The sequence below is a fragment of the Oreochromis niloticus genome, linkage group LG22 (genome assembly GCF_001858045.2).
Source record: "Oreochromis niloticus isolate F11D_XX linkage group LG22, O_niloticus_UMD_NMBU, whole genome shotgun sequence".
Classification (NCBI taxonomy): domain Eukaryota; kingdom Metazoa; phylum Chordata; class Actinopteri; order Cichliformes; family Cichlidae; genus Oreochromis; species Oreochromis niloticus.
The window spans coordinates 38150863-38165022 of NC_031985.2; the positions used below are offsets into that span (position 1 = coordinate 38150863).

The following is a 14160-nucleotide window of genomic DNA, read 5'->3' on the forward strand; positions in this document are numbered from 1 at the left end:
TGACCTGGGTGACTGAGAACCTTCACAGACATTACGTCTCTGTATCCACCAATAAAAGACTCATTATGAACAATTAAAAAATAAGTGTCTGCTGGCATAAAATGGCCGTTTGAAAAAATCTTGCAGTTTGATTGTTAACTTTCTAATAGCACTCAGAAGGAGAGTCTTTAAAGGTTTGTTGTTAAACTGTAAACATCATTACTTGTTTTCTTGATGATGAGGATGAGGATCATTAGGAAATAGTGTGTGTCCTTCACAAACACCTAAAAATGATTAATTATATATGCAAATGAAATCTATCCAGCTCAATGTCACACATACCAAATTTGCTTCAGAGGGATTTACAACATGTCCCTCATGCTCCTAAACGAGACAAGGACTGTGTAGTCATGGTAATAACTGTACCCCAAATCAGTGTATCAACAGTTATAGAAACTAATGTCTCCTCCACAGAAGGTTCAGGGGAGACGTGGATAAGAAGATCAGTGAGAAACATTTAAATCATAAACATAATTAGAACAAATCAGTTTTGCTTTTCTTCAGTTGGACATGTCATGGCAGGCAGGATGAGGACCCAAACGCAGGACTCAAACAAAAGGTAGAACTGACAAAGTGAAAACACAAAACCTTAAACTGGAAGTTAGGAACTCAAAACGAACAAACTGGAAAACGGGGAGCACGGCGATAACACACAGCACTGAGAGGGTACGACGCGACGACGGGCAGAGGGACAAACAGGGCTTATACAGGAGGGAGTAATCACAAATAACGAGACTGGGAGGAAGCAAAACTGAAAAGACTGCACACAGGACGAGACACTTAACACAGTGACTGTGGAGACATAGGGAACATAGAGACATGAAACATGGGACCCGGGAACAGAGACTAAACTCTGAGGGAGGAAGAACAAAGATCACTGAGAACTTAGAAGTAAAGACAACCAAAAACAGGAATAACAATAATGTAAGAGTTTGAAATCAGAGACAAACAGTGGGTCACCAGGACATGTGCTGAACAGGACCTGTGTCCTTATGGATCCACATCAGTCTAGCACTGTGGAGCCTATGTTTGGAACCTTGCCCAGTCCTGCATACCTCTGTAGCACCTGCTAACCTCATTACACTGCCTGCTAACTGTATATTTGCTCCGATCCAAAGCAGCCCATCTTGTTTTTGGCTCTAGTGCCTCTGCTGTGATGAAGGTGGGGGTAATAAATTACATTTCCTCTGTGTGAACAAAGTGGTGCTGAACAGGCTTCTGCTCTCCCTCCCTCACATCTGTGCTACGTGCTGTCTAGCTGAGCGTGTGCTCTTTAATTACCTCCCAACTTTTCTGCTCGCACAACCACAGCTACAACCTGGTCATCGCAGTATCACAGTGAGCACAGAGGGGTACGAGTAACACAGAGGTTCCCAAAGTGTGGGGCCCGCCCCCTAGGGGGGGCGCAGAGCCATTGCAGGGGGGCGCGGTATGAAAAGAAAAAAAAAGAGAAAGCTTGGACACTGCTAGCATTATGGACAGGTTTTTGACGGGGCTCCCACACAAACGCAAAGCAGGAGATGAAGCATGGCTGAATATGTTTCCAAACCAACGTCCTTCCAAGCCAAAGACAGGAAAATATGGTGAAGCATATCTTCCCTTTGGCTTCACCTGCACAAGTGCCAAGGTAGGTCTCCCCTGCAGAATTAGTTTCCCTGCGTCGGGAGCAGCGCTGGGCTCTCCAAATCACGGACAAACAGGATCCCACATTCTTGATTTTTGGTTCACAAACACTTCTTGTAATAACTAACTACTCCTGACATTTTGGACATGTTAGCTCTTTATGCAGTAAAGTTACAGCGGGATACAAATAATATCAGGCTGATCCTGGCGTAATTTGTTCCCCCGGTTCAAATCACGGACTAACAGTATCCCACAGCTGTTTATGTTTTTGAACCCATTTTGCACAGAGAGACATTTTTTTGTTTTAAATAATCTCCGTTTTCGGTGAATCGCAACACTGTTTACGTGTTGACGAAAAGCCCAAACGCATAGAAACAGCTGCGTTTTCAAAAATACCCGTGTAGGTGTGGACGTAGCGTAAAAGAGTTAGTAGTATATTTTATTACTACCTGTAATTTATTGCCGTTTACTTGTATTTGCGTAATTGTTTACTAAATGTTTGAGGTGTGAAATAAACCGCAATGGAGTTTGTAAACAAAATATGTGTGTGTGTGGTTGGAGGATGTGTTTGTGGGGGGGGGGGACATTTTTCTTGTAAAACAAAGGGGGGCCTGGCAAAACAAAGTTTGGGAACCACTGGAGTAACAGATCATTAAGTGATCCAGAGTCATCTTAATGGCCAGCGCATCCTTATTCTGCTACAGAATCATACGGGGACAACACTGTGTGATTTACATATCCAAATTTCAAATGAACAGGGAAAAATGGTCAAAGCCTGATTTGTATCAACTTTACTTATTTTCTTATTCTGTGACCTTTTTAAATTGACAGAGCTCAGTAACAATTTGACAACATCCTTCCATTTACTCTTTGTAAATCCTTTCATCGGCGATGTTTCAGACATGGCGGGTGTGTCACTGGGGAGCCAACTAAGTGCCGTGCTGATGACTTAGGTGACTCTTTTTTAAACAAAGAGTAGTTCCCTGTTGGCAGGGATTGCCCTGACAGCTGCTTGCTCCACTCTTAGATAACCAGACTGACATTGTCATTGTCGTTACCATCAGACTACAACATATCATCAACAGGCTGACGCGTCGAATATGTGTCGTGACGACTGCCTGAGACTTGCTCCGATTAAGCCCTGTGCCATCTTTCCTCCACTAGATCAGCATGCAGACATGATGATAATCCATCCGTAGTCAGAGACCACCTGGTCATCCATTAGTCATCCTCTCCTCTCTGCTGCACTCTGCTGGACACATGGCAGCTTTGAAACACCACCAACAACACAGCCACTACACTTTACGTAGAAGAGAGACTCTGAAGACCAAAGCTCTTAAAATTGAACAGCGGGGTTATATTTCATGCATGTATATATATATAAGAAGATTGTCAGTGCAGATGCATGAAAGTAGAATTTGAATTGTGTAGCTGGCTGAGGTGGAACATGATAGCTGCATGCCTCCGTTTGCCAAGAGTCTGCAAATCACCTGATTTCACTTAAGGAGCAGTTTCACTGCAGATGGAAGCAAATCCTTTTAGTAACATCTGAACATGAGGCACAGACGTAGACATGTGTTCAAACAGGTACCTCTGGTAGTGTGGTTCTGACAATTCAACGGTGCGCCTCAGCTCAAGTGTGGTAATCGCTGCTTTCAGTAAACCCAGAGGCTCAACAGTGCACAGTAACACAAAGACACACACCAGCCCTGCAACAAACAAAACACACACTGCTCACAGTGACACAGCTTTGGATGCACCTTTTTTTATTTTTGCCTGTCCTGTCTGCAGAAATCAGAATTATTGTGTGAAAAATAATGCAGATACTGGTCCACATGATTGTCATTTATTCGAGTTTTATGACAAGTTATGACAATCAGACCGGACAGGACTGGGAGACAAGAAAGAGAAAGAAGAAGGAAAGAGAAGCTGGCAAGAGAGTTAACAGAAGGAGAGGAGAACAGAGGAGAAGAGGGATAAAGAGAAAAGACCCCGAAAGTCTGCTTCAACACCTGCTGAAAAAAACAGCAAAAAGAAAACAAGACAGCAGGGAAACCACGGCAACAACCAACATAAGCACGAGTAACAGCAAATAATAAATATTGATGCATCTTTCCTACAAGCTCGTTGGTGAGGCGGAGCCTCTACACATGCATGAACACGTTCTACAGAGAACACTAACGCTATGCTTCACCAGTGCACTGCTATAAGAAACTATGGACCCTGCTCACTATCTGAGCCTCAACCTTTCCAAACTATACAAAAGCTGCACAATAAATCACAACAGTATATAAAGAATAGGTATCAGAGATGCATACAAACCCAGTGAGTACATATTAAACATGTCCATCTAAACCAGGAAAGGGGAATTCATTTTCCCGAGGGCTTCCATGAAAAACTGGAGGGCCAGTAATATATCACCAGCACGCTGCGCTCAGTTCTTCTCAGTGTTAATTTTGATCTCTTTATAAACTTGTTTTTGAACTCCTGTGGCCGCTCTATAAAGATTGCCTGCTCCGGCTCTAAACTGATGTGTCGATAACAGAAATGCATCAAAAGAATCTGCAAAGTGTTTCACAGACCACATGTCCCATCCTGGAAACCTTGATCCTTCTGGGAATTTAGGTGGGTACCAGGGACAGCCAGGAAGCTTACTACATCCCATCTCAGTTAGCAAGATGAAGAGTGATGAAGAAGGATCTTCTCCCTCTCCTCCCATCACCTGCTTCCTTATACTCCGATCCCAGCATCCTCTGCATGTCCTCCTTCACTACATCCATGAAGCTCCTCTGAGGTCTTCCTCTTTTCCTCTTGTCTGGCAGCTCCACCGTCATCATCCTTTCTCCTCCTCTCCACATGTCCAAACCACCTGAGCCTCTCTGACTCTGAGCTGTCCATCTGTATGTATGTGGGACGACTGATTGTCCACTGTCCACCCTAACCTGCTGCAAACCTACCTTCAGTTCTCGTGTTTTAAGTACAATTAGGCCTCAGACTAATTACAAAACATATCACATGCTCTGTATGAGGCGGTTAATATTTCACACTGGTTCCTGATTGCAGCTGGGAACCAGTAAAGCGATGCTGGTCACAGGGTGACATGAGACTGTTAGCAGCATTCTGGTACAGTTTCCCATTCTCCCACGTGGTCTAAAAGCACGCTGGCCTCCATGATCCAGGCCCCAAACACATCTCAGGTCTTTACTCTATATTAAACACTACCTACCACACACTCACACTTTCACAGATCCACTGGGATTCACTATTTACTACAAGAACACTTGGATGTATGGCTGGGGAACAGAGCACCTCCTGAGTCCCAGCAGCTTCAGTCCAGTTCAGTAGTATTTATCCTCACTGTTGCTCACAGTGTTGCTGTTGTGAAAGTGTTCACCTCTATAGTGTCTGTGCACATGTACTGCAGGAGCATTAAGGAGGGAGAGCTATGCTGGAGGGGCTGACATAGCTGTGTGGGTGACAGGCTGCGGGAGTGTCTGTACACTACACAGAAAACTACTTTCAGCATTACTCATCTGCTGTCTGCTGCTCGTGTGTGTGTGTGTGTTTAAGTCAGCTGTCTTTAAGTAAATATGTGCAGGCTTGAATTACCAGAACACATGAATAATTCATAATCATGAAGAGATGCTAATCATCAAATGGGTTAACACCAAGCAGCTCTTTAAGAATACTGAAATCCTCGTTCACTACACCATGGTGTTGTTATGTGTGGATAAACAGAATATGGACACACACACAATATTTAAATATATATGAAATACTGATATATTTTAACATGCATATGTATGCAATGTATGCAGATGATCAGCACTCCTAAATGCCCACGCGTTCTCCATTCTGCTGCAGCACACATTCACAGTGCGCTGCAGCGATGCACAGCAAGCTACAGCACCTGACAGCCGGCCAATGTCTGCTCCTCTTCTCTGCTCACAGATCCGGGATCTTCCATCCACCTCTGCCGGCTGTACTCCTGCTAATATTACACCAGCGTCACCTGCAGCTCACACCAACACCAGCCGACTAGCAGAGCACCGCGGAGCCGTGGAGGAGGAGCCGCCCCGGCACGGAGAATGCGTCACATGGAAGTTAGACCGGAAACATGAACACAGACTCTGATATGGAGGTACCCCACTGTACAGGTACGACATAAGCAAAGACAGTGGGCAGGTGATAGTGCGCATACACACACACACACACACACACACACACACACACACACACACACACACACACAGAGGGAATGTGTTAACAGAGCTGAAATTTTGTATTTTTGTATTTCCTCTTGTTCTATTATAAATTATACTTTGATGCAAAACGAATATGCGCGCGCGTGTGTGTGTGTGTGTGTGTGATGTGATGTGAGGAGTATAACATGCTTTTTATTACCTGATATATGCAAATGTGTTCTTCATACTTTGTTAAATACATGCAGTCAAAGGTCTGTACATACCTTCTCGTTTTTACTACTTTCCACATTATAGATACAAACTGAAGACATCAAATATATAAAGCAACATCTATGGAATTATGTAGCAAAGAAAAAAAATAAGATAGCAGCAATAAAACACAGTTTGGCATGTCTCCATTTGAAGCTGTAGGTTTTTACATTCAGCTTTCTTTGGATAGGAGAATGAGATTATAACGTTATATACAGAAACAAAATATAAATATATCTGCAGGTACAGTGTAAGGAGTAGGATCAGTGCAGTATAAGGTGTGATGTGATCAGTGGTATTGCACATTGAGTAAGGGGTAGGAATGCCTGTTGCTACTCTACAGTTATATAAATAGAGGTAAGAATGTTGGTTGTATCATACTGTAATGCAGTGGTTCCCAAACTTTTTTTTTGCCAGGCCCCCCTTTGTTTTACAAGAAAAATGTAAAACAAACACATCCTCCAAACACACACACACATATTTTGTTTACAAACTCCATTGCGGTTTATTTCACACCTCAAACATTTAGTAAACAATTACGCAAATACAAGTAAACGGCAATAAATTACAGGTAGTAATAAAATATACTACTAACTCTTTTACGCTACGTCCACACCTACACGGGTATTTTTGAAAACGCAGCTGTTTCTATGCGTTTGGGCTTTTCGTCAACACGTAAACGGTGTTGCGATTCACCGAAAACGGAGATTATTTAAAACAAAAAAATGCCTCTCTGTGCAAAATGGTTTCAAAAACATAAACAGCTGTGGGATACTGTTAGTCCGTGATTTGAACCGGGGGAACAAATTACGGCAGAATCAGCCTGATATTATTTGTATCCCGCTGTAACTTTACTGCATAAAGAGCTAACATGTCCAAAATGTCAGGAGTAGTTAGTTATTACAAGAAGTGTTTGTGAACTAAAAATCAAGAATGTGGGATCCTGTTTGTCTGTGATTTGGAGAGCCCAGCGCTGCTCCCGACGCAGGGAAACTAATTCTGCAGGGGAGACCTACCTCGGCACTTGTGCAGGTGAAGCCAAAAGGAAGACATGCTTCACCATATTTTCCTGTCTTTGGCTTGGAAGGACGTTGGTTTGGAAACATATTCAGCCATGCTTCATCTCCTGCTTTGCGTTTGTGTGGGAGCCTCGTCAAAAACCTGTCCATAATGCCAGTGTTGCCAACTCCTCAGTAAGGAAAATCGCTATTGGCTGTCCTAAAAGTCGCTAGAAGTCGCTAAATGACGTCATCACCTAATTTGCATAATTGGTCATGCTAATGTAATTGTAACCTATGTTGTTGGAGAGAGAAATAACATCGTGGAAGAGACATAAAGTGAGTAAAAAACGTCCTAAATGCATTTAGAGTTTATTTAGAACTAAAAATTAAATTTCTTTTAGCAATTATTGTTTTTTTTAATGTCACAATTCCAACCCTGCTCCTTTACCCGGGCTTGGACCGGCAAAAGTGACCCGAAATAGGCACTCTGGTGGAGTTACTTTGTGTGTGTGTGTTTATAAGTAGTTTTAAACCTTGTGATCCACAAAACAGCATAAGAGTAAAAGAAGAACTGCCTGCGTTACAGCACCCGCTGCTTGTTGAGAGTAAAAGCGATATGCGCTTTCACGTCTTTTTTTAGCGACTTTCTTTAGAAAAAAAGTCGCTAGGGGGTCTGAAAACTCGCTAAATATAGCGACAAAGTCGCTAAGTTGGCAACACTGCATAATGCTAGCAGTGTCCAAGCTTTCTTTTTTTTTTCATACCGCGCCCCCCCCCTAGGGGGCGGGCCCCACACTTTGGGAACCTCTGCTGTAATGTATAAATAAGTACAGTGTAAGTGTCCATGAGTGTTAACAGCACAGTTAACCTCCAGACAGGGTGGAGGTAGGGCGTGGTGGACAGGCTGTGTGTCATGATCCGGAGTCTGCGACTCCATGTTTATTCTGTGGTTTTGTTTATTTTGGGTTTCTTGTACGTTCCTTGTTCACGTTTCATGTTCCTATGTTCTGTGTTCTCCAGTCTGTGTGAAGTTTGTGTGTTGTGTCATTGCGTGTATGTGTTTCCTGTTTTATTGTGAAGGTCTGCGTCTTATGTGAGTGTTTTCAGTTTGCCTCCCTTGTCTTGTCACGTTAATCACTCCCAGCTGTGTCCCCCACCTGCGTGTAATCTCCCTGTGTTCTCTGAGTGTATTTAAGTCGTGTCTTCTGTCTTACGGTGCGCACACACCGAACGCGAAAGAGGCGGCCAGAGCGTCAGGTTCACATGTAAAGTCAATGGAAAGAGCACGATGACACGCGATTGCGCGTCCGGCGAAAATGCGGAGGCAGATTTGCGTCGGGAAAACGCCAAAACCCGTGAAACGCGCGTCAGTGTACCGCGTGGGGCGCGTGTGACTCGCGAAAGAAAACCACGCGCGTCAGGTCGTGTGTTGCATTTTGTGCACACGCTGAGTTGGAAAATATGAACTCCGGTGTCAAATCACGCCCCGACAACCAATCAGGAGGCCGGTGACGTGGCTGTAACTAGGTCAAAGGGGCAGATCCAGTCACTCCGTATGGAGGAAAAGCTCATCTGTGCCGTGACTAATCATCCAGAGCTAAATGATGCAAGTTGCTACTTCTACCGAGACAGGAATAAAATGGACATAGCTTGGAGGCACATTAGTCAGGAGATTGGGCAACCTGGTAAGGTCATTCATTCTGCTTTTTAATTTCCAGACTGACCCGATGAAACCGTGCAAAAGCTAGCAAGCCCGCCTACTGTCCCGATATTTTCCCACTGATGTACAAATACCTTTCCGCTAACAAGATAATGTGTTTATTCAGAGGACATCTGCAGCACAACACATCTGGCACAACTTCCTCCCACATTTCCGGTTCACGCGCGTGGAAAGATGCAATTTTGAGGCGCGGTGGATTTTCCCTGGACACGCTTGAGGTGCAAATGTGCACGCGTGACATTAGGGGCGTTTGGGCGTTTTCGCTCGCCTCTTTCGCATCCGGTGTGAATGCACCGTTAGTAGTTGCTGGTTCATCTGTGTTTTTCCCCTCAGTCTTCCTGTGCATTCTCCCCGCGTTGATCTCCCTGCAAGGTACCCTCGTTCGTGTTCAGGTTTTGTGTTAAGTTTTAGTTTTCCCAGTTTAGAGTGTTTTCAGTTCTGTTTCTCACCACCCTTTCTTTTGTGTTGTACTTCACCCTTTTGTTAATAAAGCTCACTCACTACTACGCAGTCTGCATCTTGGGTCCGTTACTAATCCACACACGGCCTGCCTCGGCACCCCGTGACACTGTGGGTAGAAGCTTCTATTGAGTCTGGTTGTCTTTGACCTGATGGACCTGTAGCGTTTACCAGGGGGGTCCTCGATGATGATACTGGCTTTCAGGTGAAGTCGGCCAGTATAAATGTCTCTGACCCACATAGCAGACAGGTCTGGCCAGGATCTGCACTATTATGTTCTGGCACATGTTGTTATTACATGGTTTGATTAAGGTACACATTACGCTGACATCTGGGGCCAGAGCTGAAACTGTTCTGGGCCAGCACAGGGCCAGCAGTGTGTCTGCAACTGGCCTTGTGCTGGCCCATGTGTGGGCCACCTCTGGCAAACCAAGTCTGGGCCACCAAAGGGCCATCATTCTTTGCGGTATGTGGGCCATGTGCAAGCACACTGTGTGGGCCAGATCCGGACCATACCAATTTTCCTATGTGGGGAGGGGGGTTAGTGAGGTGCCAATTGCCCGCTCTCCCGCCTTCACCACCCGCTGCAGTTTCCTCTTGTCCTCCACAGTGCAGCAGTTGAACCGGGGGTGCAACAGTAGGTCAGAAGGCTCTCGATGGTGGAGCGGTAGAAGTTTCTTAGCAGTCTCTGGGGTTAATTGGGCCTGACGCAGCTTCCCGAGGAAGTACATCCTCAGGACACTCTAAATATGTTATTTTTATGTCCTCAAGGTAGCCGCCCTTCGCTTTGTTATTACTAGCAGACAGGTAGTGGTGTCTGAAGGGCAGACACAAGGCTGCGAGCAACCCCGTGCTACTGTCTGGAAGGAAAAGAAACAACATAGCATGCGATCATTATTGTTGTAGTCTTCATCTTACAATAGAAAGAGGCAACTGTTGTTGTGATTTGGCCTTGTGTATATATGTGTGTGTGTGTGTGTGTATATGTGTGTATATATATATATATATATATATATATATGTATATATATATATATATATATATATATATATAGATAGATATATATATATATATATAGATATATATATATATACGTGTGTGTGTGTATATATATATATATATATATATATATATATATATATACATATATATATATATATACGTGTGTGTGTGTATATATATATATATATACATATATATATATATACATATATATATATACGTGTGTGTGTGTATATATATATATATATATATACGTGTGTGTGTATATATATATATATATATATATATATATATATACGTGTATATATTATTAAGAACAAAATTAAGTTGAAAAAGAATTGTTATAAAATCATTTAAAACAAGTGATACAGGGGGATATGCAGGATAAACAAGAGAGCATCCATGGGCAATTAACCAACCACACTAACAATTATGAGACAAGAAGGACGCTCCTTCAAAATCAATGTCTGTTAGCACTTTATAAATAAGGCAGTCATTAAAGGGAATTTCAATAGATTTCATGTGAAATTACAATAATTTAATTATTGAAATAATACGTAAGTCACTTTAGGTTGTGCATAACTTCTGCTATTTTACATTAAAAAGAAAAATTAATTAGTAACTTTAAGTAATCTATAAATTCTGTGTGTTTTACAGAAAATGAGGCACAAATGATACTGTGAGTACAGTAAATGATACTGTGAATACAGTATCACTTTTTGGTAATTTTTATATTAATATGATCTCCAGCTTCCAAGTCTGAGGCAGTTACATGTCTGTCAAACCTCATTTTGTTCTTGTGAGCTATCTTTGCAGCCTTGTCCATAGCTAACTTGTAGCTTTCTTTGAGACGTGACTTGAGTTTTTGCACATGTTCAGAGTGAGATGAGTGTTGTTCCTCTTGTACTGGCAGGTTGAATGCAAGGTCAACTGGCAACCGAGGTTGGCGTCCGAACATCAGTTCGTACGGGGCGAAACCAGTCACTTCGTTCCTGGTGCAGTTATAAGCATGGACCAGGGGTCTTACATGGTCACGCCAACAGGACTTATCTTGATCACGGAGAGTGCCCAACATGTCAAGCAAGGTACGATTAAATTGTTCCACAGGGTTGCCCCTAGGATGGTATGGGGTTGTCCTCACCTTGTGGATACCAGCCACCCGACAGAGTTCCTTGATTGTGCGGGACTCGAAATCTGGACCCTGGTCACTATGCAATTTTTCTGGGATGCCATAGTATACCATAAAGTTCTCCCACAGACACTTTGCCACTGTGCAGGCCCTTTGATTAGGTGTTGGGATAGCAACCACAAATTTAGTGAAGTGGTCTGTGATCACCAATATATCCTTGGTTCCACTCTTTTCAGCTTCCAGGGACAAGAAGTCCATGCACAAGAGTTCAAGAGGTCGTGTCGTGTTAATGTTGACCAAGGGGGCCGCTCTTTCAGGCCATGCCTTCCTTCGCACGCACCTGCCACACATCTTCACTTTCTTTTCCACGTCCAGAGCCATCCTTGGCCAATAGAATCTGGCCCTTGCAAGGTCCAGTGTACGGTCGACTCCCATGTGACCCATATGGTCATGCAGGCTGGTGAGGACTGTGTTGCGAAGCTCAGCCGGAAGTACAAGCTGGTAGATTGTCTGGGACCCCTCTTGGTGTCACCTGTACAAGACATTGTTGCGGAGTTCAAGCTCCCGGAGGAGGAGTGGAAGTTCAGGGAGCTGTGTACGCACGGTTGGAGGTGGTGTGTCCCCATGTTCGATGTGGGAGATAACGTGCTTTATACACTGATCTGCTCTTTGCTCGTCTGCCAGCTCTTCCTCAGTTAGATGGGGAATGGTTGGCAGACCTCCAAACTGTTCCTCCTGCCCATAGCTATCAGGTACAGCGCTAGGAGACATAGGAAGAACCTCCACCAAGGCAACACAATCTGCATCTGCCTCTCTTTCATCGTCAGGACTGACGCTGTAGGTGAACTGCCTCTCACAGATTGCTTTCACCACAGACTGATTTACGGCATTGATGTTGTCTGGATCACAAAGGTGATCTTGAGTGACCTGTTGTATGCGTTCTCTCTCTTTTTGTGATTTCAGATCGTCCGCTAACCCTCCGTGTGGTCTGCGTGATAATCCATCTGCATCGCCATTCTGCTTCCCTGGACGATAGAGGAGTTTGAAAGAGAATGTGGACAGTGCTGCTAGCCACCTATAGCTAGTTGCGTCAAGTTTTGCTGAAGTCAGAATGTAAATCAGCGGATTACTATCCGTTACAATGGTGAAGTGGTTGCCATAGAGATAGTCGCTGAACTTTTCTGTAACTGACCACTTGAGCGCCAGAAACTCCAACTTGTGCGCTGGATAGCGATTTTCGCTCCGTGACAGCCCTCTACTTGCATAGCCTATGACTCTAAGTTGGCCCTCTTGCTCCTGATACAACACAGCACCGAGCCCGGTGGGACTGGCGTCGGTGTACAGTATATAGGGTTTCTGAGGGTCAGCGAAAGCAAGTACAGGGGCAGTGGTGAGACTTTGGATGACTGACTCGAAGGCTTGCTGGCAAGCTGGCGTCCAGCGACCTCCGAAGGGCTCTTTTGGGTCATGGTACTGATGTGCATTTTGCCTTGTGTTTGCTTTTGATTTCTTGTGGCTAGGTGGGTACCCCGAGGTTAAGTTGTGGAGAGGTTTCACAATGCTGGAATACCCCTTAACGAACCTTCTATAGTACCCAGCAAAACCAAGAAACGACTTTAACTCTCGCAGAGTCTGGGGGACAGGCCATGTTTTAAGAGCCGAAATCTTCTCAGGGTCAGTCTGAACACCATTTCTGGAGACCACATGTCCCAGATAACGGACTGAAGTCTGGAAGAAGACGCATTTCTCCGGTGACAGCTTTAACCCAAACTCTTTCAGACGAGTGAGCACTTTCATGAGTCTTTCTTCGTGTTCCTCAAGGGTTCGGGAGAATACTATCACGTCATCAAGAAAGACCAACGCATCCTTCAAATGCATATCCCCCATGCACCGCTCCATTAACCTCTGGAATGTGCTGGGGGCGTTCGTCACACCCTGAGGCATTCTGTTGAACTCCCAGAAGCCAAGAGGGCACGCGAAGGCCGTCTTCGGTTTGTCTGCTTCTTCGACCTCGATCTGGTAGTACCCTAATTTTAGATCAAGAACAGAGAACCACTGAGAACCATTGAGGGCTGAGAACGTGTCCTCTAGCTTCGGAAGGCTGTACGCATCTTTTATAGTCTGGAGGTTTAGACGCCTATAATCAATCCACAACCGGACTTGGCCGTTCTTTTTCCGGACAACCACTATGGGTGACGCGAATGGGGACTCTGACTCTCTGATAACTCCTGCATCAAGGAGTTCCTGAATGTGCTTCCTGACAGCCTCAATGTCCCCTGGGTGGATTGGCCGGGCACGTAGTTTGAAAGGCGTGTCATCCGAAAGTTTTATATGATGTCGCATCTGGTCCGTCCGGCCAAAATCCAGGTCATGCTGTGCAAACACCTCAGGCATGCTGTTGAGCTGCTGAGTGATGCGCTGTTTCCATTCCAGTGGAACTGGGGAGTCACCAAAATTGAAAGTTATGGTGGGCTCTTGGGAAGACGGAGTCTCTGGAGTTCTCTGGGGTGGTTCTGACTGCTTGGTCTTGTTGTGCTCTTTTAATAGGATGGTCTGATAAGCACTAACCTCTGCAATAGTACACTTGGCAGGGATGACAATGTCGTGGTCAGACTCGTTGCTTATAACAACTGGCAACTTGTGGGGCCGCCGCTGGGGGAAGTCAACCAGACCGGCTTTAAGTAACAGGCCACCGGGCAAGGGGGACAATGACGGGTACTCAACAACAACTGA

The 14160-nt window shown here is 44.5% G+C and overlaps 1 protein-coding gene across 1 annotated transcript in view; it reads right to left on the reverse strand.

The window, feature by feature from the left end:
- The window catches only part of epb41a (erythrocyte membrane protein band 4.1a), a 60250-nt gene extending 54527 nt beyond the window's left edge, over positions 1-5723 (reverse strand). Inside the window, exon 1 of the mRNA XM_025902234.1 lies at positions 5573-5723. The gene's annotated coding sequence lies outside the window, so the exon portion shown is untranslated. The remainder of the gene's footprint in view (positions 1-5572) is intronic.
- Positions 5724-14160: the final 8437 nt, after the last annotated feature.